Source organism: Empidonax traillii, unplaced genomic scaffold (genome assembly GCF_003031625.1).
Source record: "Empidonax traillii isolate 1590-97213 ecotype Southwest subspecies unplaced genomic scaffold, ASM303162v1 scaffold280:size897971, whole genome shotgun sequence".
Lineage (NCBI taxonomy): Eukaryota > Metazoa > Chordata > Aves > Passeriformes > Tyrannidae > Empidonax > Empidonax traillii.
In genome coordinates, this window is record NW_020955473.1 from 14327 (window position 1) to 20686 (window position 6360).

Consider the following 6360-nt stretch of genomic DNA (forward strand, 5'->3'; position numbering starts at 1 on the left):
ATTCAACAGAAGATATTTTCCAAAACTGAAGAAGACTGTTAATGCATAAAAAGAAGTAGGTTATGAGTTGATCAATCTGGGCAGGGGATCTGAGTAAGTACTTTCAGACCATCATACAAAGATACAACAGAAATAATGGAAGGGGGAAGAAGTTATCCTCCAAGATGTGTGGCATATGTTGGCAGTCAACAGCAACAGATGTTTTGGAGGCTTATTTCTGGTTTTTATTTACAAAAGACTCACAAGCCCCATACATTTTTGTAACAAATTGGGGTTTTCCCCCCTATATTTATTTAGTTCTTTTTCCACAGTTTTTGTCACTGAAAATCATCCCAAACCACCAGAACTGTCACTGACAGGACTTCTGAGGTGAAAAGGGTGAATAACATATCAACTTGTGACAACACTGTAATTTAAATCTATTTGGCCTAGTCATGAAGTATTTGAAGATGGGGTTGCACCACAAGAAAACAAAGTCAGTAGTACAAATTCAGTGTCTGAAGCAAAGAATAACACTCTTCAAAGAAAGATTAATAAGAAAAGGAATCCTTACTGATGCTCACAGTGCTGCAGAATTTGAATGAGAGGAAAACAGTGGTGAATGGGTTATTGGTAAAAGGCAACTTGGATCAGCTTATTAGGGTGGGCCCAAGTAGAGCAGAGAGGGGATATCAGCACTCAGGCAAAAGTTGAATCCTGAGATCAACGTTGAGCCCTATTGAGAGAAGCAGTGAGAAGATATGACCAAAAAGGTGTTACTGCAAAACGATATAGAAATTAAAGGGATGGTTTCTGAACAGGGGTACCTGTAATGGTAATGCAGCAAGAAAGCAAAGGAGATTTTGAGACATACATAAAAAATACGGGGATTTACTTTAATATGTGACAAGTAGTGTAACTGCTGTTGGCACATTGTGCCTATTTCTGATATCCCTGTTATGTGGAGAACAAAGATTGCTGATAAATTGAAGAAGCACTACAATCACATAACACCCCTAACAAAGGGTAACATTTTGTGTGTCTTATATACCCAAACAAAACCAGGACATGGACAGAGAGATGGAAACAGGAGGTTTAAGAAGTTACAAAGTCTGTGATTTAAAGTCAAATTTCAAGTAATCACTGTAACAATTTAATGGAGATGTTGTGGATTTTTTTTACCACTATACATTTTCAGTCCAGACTGCATGCTTTTTAAAAATATTTGACCTGGGTCAAACAAGAATTAAGCTAGGAAAGTCTGTGCCCTCCTTTATAATGCAGTCAGTCATCAATGATCTATTGTTATACTATAATTTATGAATTTTCCAAATTACAGCAAATCATTCTTTTTGATTCTTCGATAGCAATTATGCAGCTATGTGAACATTATCTATTGAATAAAAATGCAAACTATTTATGTATTTGGTGATCTTTCAAGCAAAAAGCATTCAATGCCATTTTAATGAAAGAAAACAAATTATCATTTACATATGAGTTGCAAAAGCACTTTGATATCCTTCAGCTCTTGCTATCTACCTAATGATTTACTGACTTAACAGGACTGGTAATTCACTTCCTGAAGACATCGAGAAAACATTGTCAAAAGAAGATCAGTGGAATTTGTTTATTACAAGTGTAGAGACAGAGAGCTACTTGGAAAATATGGCAATAGAGTTATATCTTTACAGGCAAGATAAAGATTAATAAAAAATGAAAGATAAAGGATAATAAAAGCAATTATACTGCAAGGAAAAATGTAAAAAATTATTTCACTAATTTCAGTAAGAAGCTGTTATTTGAATGCTATCAGGTTTTAGTCACTTTTTTTGTATTAGTCTACATCCTAAAATATAATTAGTTTGTTTATTTGCTCCATTGCTCTTTGCTATACAGATATTCTATTTCCCTGTTTTTGAAGAAAATCTCAAGAGAGACACTCACACCAAACATTGGACAAATCTTCTAAAAAAGAAAAAAAAAAAGAGTGCAGAATGGATGATGGTGCTCTTCGGCATTACTCTGAACTGTAAGAAATTTGGGGAATTTTGACACTGAGTCAAGTGAGGGTTATTCTTAAAGCATGAGAACATATTGTTCAGCTTTTCTTGGAACGCTTATTCAGATTTAAAAAAAAAAAAAAAAAGGCCACAATGTGTATTTCAATCCCTATGTCAACTCTTAATATTTAGCATTTTGTATACACTATTTTCAGTCAAAACTGATCAGATATGAGAGAAAATTACCCTGGTTTAAACAGTTACCATACATCAGCTTATCTCCAGAACTAGTAAGCTTCAAATCTGAAGGACACTTCATTCAGTTTAGTTCAGCCTGCAACGAAAGAATCCAGTCAAATTCTTTCACATTTGCCACACCACAATAATTCCACAGATGCTCACCAAGGCTTAGCTCATTTGAGGTTATGTACTGTACAGTGTTTAGCCCCAAGTTATTGCATGGCCAGCCAACATTCTTAAGATCCTTGTCGTAAATACAAAGTTATCTAAGGTATTTTGTGCAAAAAAATTACAAAGAACTTGAAAATATGTGCCTGCTACTGCTGCAATGCCGTGCCTGCTACTGCTGCAATGCCGTTACAAAATGTGGAAAAGAAAGAAAAAAGTCTATAAAAACCTACAGCAACATAATAATGTGCTGAGAGAGCTATGAGACCATACTCTGCCTCCAGTGCATGGTTTGCTCTCTTGGCTGTAGCTGTGCCCTAAAGTGGAGCCCTTTCTGCACTCTCCACCAAGCATCTGAGGGCTCTGGCAGACCTGTGCTAGTGTAAGATATACAATAAGCCATGGGATACTGCAGGTAGATGACGGGTTCTCCAAAATCAGGTGACAGGAGGAGGAACCTTCCCAGTGTGTGTGGTCATTCTGGTCCCAATTTTCCTCTGTGCTTATCCACTCATATTAACAACTTTGAGGCGACGCTTTAGTAATCAGGTGTTCATATAATAAACACTACCACCAGGAGCAGTCCTTATGAATTCACTAAATGCAGGTTAGGAGGGAGGAGCAGATACTCTACACGTAGCCCCCAAAGTCATGGTTAAGAACAACGCTTTCAAAAAGCATGCTTCATCTCTTTAGGCCCTCATAATGTGAACTACTGTCTACCTTTTTTTTCCCTAGGGCTTGTTAACTGCTAGCAGACCTGGCTCATGATCTTTCCACCATGCCTTTTGGATCCCTTCATTGTCTCTCTTGTAACAAACGTAAGCTTTTGCATCTGTATTTTCAATGCTCTCAATAGCCTGCTTCCCCCTTATCTATTTTCTGTCACTATAAAAAAAAATTAATGACAATTTGATTAGGCTTCTGTAGTTCACCTACTGCTTTTTCAAACATCTTTGTGCTTTCTTCCATGCTGCTCTTCTCGCTGGAGTTTTCTTTCAACAGCCACAAAACCAATTAATTTTCTTCATCAAATCCCACCTCATGTCTTCTTTGCCACAAAGTACACACAGAAACAAGAGTTTTGCTGATGGTGTGTTGCAAACTGTGCCTTACTGGCTGATCAATACAGTCTCATTGTTTCCTTCATCTGTCTGTAGCCATCTGCTGTCTTTTGTCTTATACTTTTGAGCTCTTCAGGGTAGGAATTATCTTTTTGCCCTATATTTCTATACAATGTATCACCATAATCATAGTCCAGGATTAAGGCTGCTAGATAACATGATAACACAAACATATTATAACAATGGCAAAATTTGCCTTTCAAACTTCTTTGCAGATATTTTTTTTTTTAATCTAAGCCTTAGAAATATGAGATGGTTCAGGAGAAACATCACCAATTTCACTGTTTTTTCAGTGGCTCTGAAAAAGGTTTAGAACCGCATTAGTTGGGAATATTAATTCTTGTAATATAGGGCTGGATCAGGCTCAGCAGGTCTGACAGCCTGTCTCCTTTGTAACTCCTCCTAAAGGCAGGAAAAGGACTCTCACGGGAAATGAATCAGGCCCTTCAGAGCCCATGAGGCAGCGTCCAAGGGGAGCTGTGCTATTGCCTGGCAAAATTGGTGGATCAGACAGAGGACCACATATCAACATTTTTGTCATAATCTCTAACATAAATATGCTTTATTTTCCTGTTTATTTTCATTTTAAGGTGAATATATATATAAAAAAAGTTAAAGGTCTGGAGCACTAAACAGGGTCATAATACGAGAAAATCCAAGATTATTTCCATAGAAATCATGGTTAAGGCAGACTACAGTGAACCACAGTGCAAAATCATAAATATTACAAAACGTGTATTTGTGTGCAAGAGGCCTAAATTTCAGCTATCGCTGAGAATCCTCACTCCAGGGGCCTCTCTGTGCCTAAATGCTCACTTATGAGACTGTGATATGTTGGGGGGGTAATTTTATCTTGTGCTGAACAGCGAAGGTGTTAGAATTTGCCCGTGTTTTCAGAGCCCAGCTACAGCAGTGACTACCTGACTCAGCTCGCAAACTAGAGCCACAGCATCAAATTTCCCAACCCACTTAATTTGAAAGCCTGCCAAGATAGGTGAAAGACCTTATAAATATGTAAAGCAGGAAGTTCAAATTACACAGTGATGTAAATTCCCAGTGATTGATGCCCTTTTAAAAACAATAAAAATCCTCGAGAAAGTACAATGTTGGTAAATGTGCTTCCCTCCCGCTGCTGTCTGACGGTGCCGTGCGGAGTTTGGCTGATGTATTGTACTTTTCGTGCGGATTTTATTTTGGATTTCTACCACTTCCTGGAGGCCAGGGGGAGGCACAGTGGGAGGAACCAAAAAACTCGGTGCCACAGCCATTTTGTTTGTGGGCAGCATGGTAGAATTCTGTCAGTCAGTATAAGGAGGGGTTTTTAAAACAGTATTTATGGAAAAACTATTCCTGCAGTAACGGATGTATCTGTTGAATTTAGTGTTAATTTAGTTCTTTCACAAGGTAGGTATTCATAATTGTAAGTAAATTGAGTATTTGTTGGGATTCCAGCCTCCCCACTTTCCAGGAATCATGGATTTTGTTCCAGGCATGACTGGCTCTTTCGGATGCTGCGAGGCTGCCGGAGTGCGGCGGGCGGGGGTGCGGGGGTGCCGCGGGGGGAGCCGAGGGATGCGCCAGGCGGCACAAACTTGCTGCGGGGTTCGGAGTGGGGGCGGGGGCGGGGGGAGGGACGGAGGGAAAACGACGAAGTCTCGGAATTATTTTCTCCAGCTGTCTTTCTTTATTAATTCTCAAGAGGCGGCTGCTCTCTCTCTCTCTCTCTCCGAGGGGGGAGGATGAGGCGGGGAGTTGCGCGGGGCGAGCCGTAGTTTTGCAGTGTCACCGAAAACCAGCGCTAGACTTTGGTCCTGTGTGTTCCAGAGGCGGGTGTAAAATGGCACACTGCATTTTTCCAGGCGGCGGCGGAGGGGGGGGGAGCGGGCGGGGGCGCCGCTGCCCGCGGAGCCCATCGAGCCGCCGCCGGCCCCGGCAAAGTTGTGACCCCGGAGGCACCGGGTCCCCCGCCCCGGCTGCGGCCGCCGCCGGCATCGCCCGCCGACCCTCGGGAAGCCGCCTCCTTCCTCAGCCGGAGATCCTGGCGGGGTGACGGGGAGGGAGAGGAAAAATAAAAAGAGAGAGAAGAGAAGGAAAAAAAAAAAAAGAAAGAAAGAAAAGTCTCACTTTCTGCATTTGCGAAATATTTTAAGGATGTTCGGGGAGCCCTTTGCAGCATGGAGATGGCTGATTGTAGGAGAGCGAGTATGCAGTCCATATTGTTACAGCCCTTTTGCAAGGGCTGCCTTCTCCCAAGGTAAGTTTGTGGTTTTAACCAAAAATATTCGTTTCTGCGGGTTTTTGGCTTGTGTTAGTGCTGTGGGGGGTTTTCGTTGTGTTGATGAACAAAACGTAGCCTTGTATTTTTCATAGCTTTGATCTCATGTGTATCCCACCCAACGGTGTCTCCTTAATAGCGACAATTACTGAAGTCAGTTTTTTTTTCCTCTTTAAAATTTTATACACGCGAAGCTTAACAACAATTTAACTTCAATTTAAGAGTATTAGAACTCAAATATTTTCCAGATGGACTTGGTTTGGTTTTTTATTTTTGGGGTTCTAGCTTTCTGTTGGGGGGGGGGGGGGGGGGGGGGGGGGGGGGGGAATTCTTTGCCGAGTAATAAACGGATCCACAAATATGTGACTGTCTTTATAAATATAATGCAGCTCTCGTGTGTAAGGAAGAATATTATGTTGTTGCTGTATGGTCTGGTGGTGGCTAAAAGAGTTTACAATACCATTTGTGATGGCTCTTGATGGATTACTTTGGTCTAAAGTATGAGGGAAAACTGCCCTTGGTGTGGTGAAGGTGGAGATGGACACAACAGGGTTTATATTAAGTTATGTCTCTT

At 40.9% G+C, this 6360-nt stretch overlaps 1 protein-coding gene across 1 annotated transcript in view; it reads left to right on the plus strand.

Moving 5' to 3' along the window:
- Window positions 1-4647: 4647 nt before the first annotated feature.
- The window catches only part of EPC1 (enhancer of polycomb homolog 1), a 65324-nt gene continuing 63611 nt past the window's right edge, over window positions 4648-6360 (plus strand). Inside the window, exons 1-2 of the mRNA XM_027890207.1 lie at window positions 4648-4915; window positions 5662-5765. The gene's annotated coding sequence lies outside the window, so the exon portion shown is untranslated. The remainder of the gene's footprint in view (window positions 4916-5661; window positions 5766-6360) is intronic.